Consider the following 1,530-nt stretch of genomic DNA (forward strand, 5'->3'; position numbering starts at 1 on the left):
TTCCAAAGTTGTTTTTCCACAATTTCATTTCAGAATGAAAATAAAAATGTCTCTATAGCAGTTTTAATATTAAAAGATCAGTCTTCTACCAGAGTCAATTTCCAAGCTCTGAGTTAGTTTTCCTCAAGGAAATAAGTATTTATTTTTCACCAGTTGGCAGGCTCAGCTTATTAGAGGTTAAGGACTAGAGTAACCATATGTCATGGTTTGTCTACACAGTCCCAATTTATGCTTGTTCCAGCATTCCACTTAAGATGATAATTTAAAGGTCCAACTAGCTATGTTCTATAGAATTTGACATAGCTTTTCTGGTCCTATCAAATGCAACAGAATTTGATGGTTCTTCACTTTATACAGCTATTATTCCAGTTAATATAATTTGCCTAAGGTTTGTTGCAGTGCCTAAAAGAATTTGAATTTTGGTCATGCAGATGCTAAATTTTAAAATGTAACTATTTCACTCATCCTAATCTGTTGGTTTGAGATGAATTTCCAACACCAGAGTTTGAATTATAAAAAAGAGGCATATGGAAGACAATTCTAAAACAAAAGTGTAAGATAATTGATGGTTAAAAAGACATCATTTATGAAAGACTTTTGTAGTAGTTATAAAACAGATTCCAATATTAAAGTTAAAGAGAAAAGAATTTGAATTTAAAATGACTAGTTATAAAATAGCCTAACACTCTTCTGGAAACCATTTTTGAAGATATATCCTAGAGGACTCATCATTTTTAGGCCATTGAAGCATAACAACTGTTCAAGTACATGATATAAATTGATGCTTTTTTTACAAACATACCTGCAGCTATTAGTAGCTGCATGACCACTCATGTTACCACTATTACCACACAGCTATAAGTAGAAAGCAAAATACTTTTAAAGATTTTGAAATATTTATGAGGAGATATCATTAGTCATTTGATTCTACTATAACAATAGAGGCAAATGATCCTACTATAACAATAGAGAAAATATGTGGCAATCTTGAGAACAAGCCTTAAATACAATACAAAGACTATAATACAAAGTTTGTTTATGACCATACGCCCACATGCAAGCATTCCCCATTTATACTGGCTTCTACAGTCATAAAGGACAGTCAATGCATAACACCATAATACTCCTGAGGGAAGGGACAGGAAATGAAAAACACTAGAAATGTATGCAAGCAGTACTGTATTCAAGCTCACATCAACCAAACAGACAGCTCTAAGAAGTGGAGACAGGCATACTTTCAAGGCCAGATGTTTGCTTGAATGATAAAAGAAAAGAAGAGGAAATGGAGGGAAAAGGAGGAGGAAAACAGAAGGAGGAGGAAGAGAAGAAAGGAGGAAGAGAATATAAAGTCTATGAAAGTCAGCTTATATTCACACAAAATAATAATGATCGGCCCTATCCCCATTCTTTGGTAAATTATCAAAAACAACCTAAATATATTTTATAAGTCTTGCTAAATGTGCATGATTTGTTGTTCACTTGTGATTAAGATTCTTTCTAGCCATCACTCTGTGCTAAAAACTTACAATA

The sequence above is a fragment of the Vulpes vulpes genome, chromosome 2, assembly GCF_048418805.1.
Source record: "Vulpes vulpes isolate BD-2025 chromosome 2, VulVul3, whole genome shotgun sequence".
NCBI lineage: Eukaryota > Metazoa > Chordata > Mammalia > Carnivora > Canidae > Vulpes > Vulpes vulpes.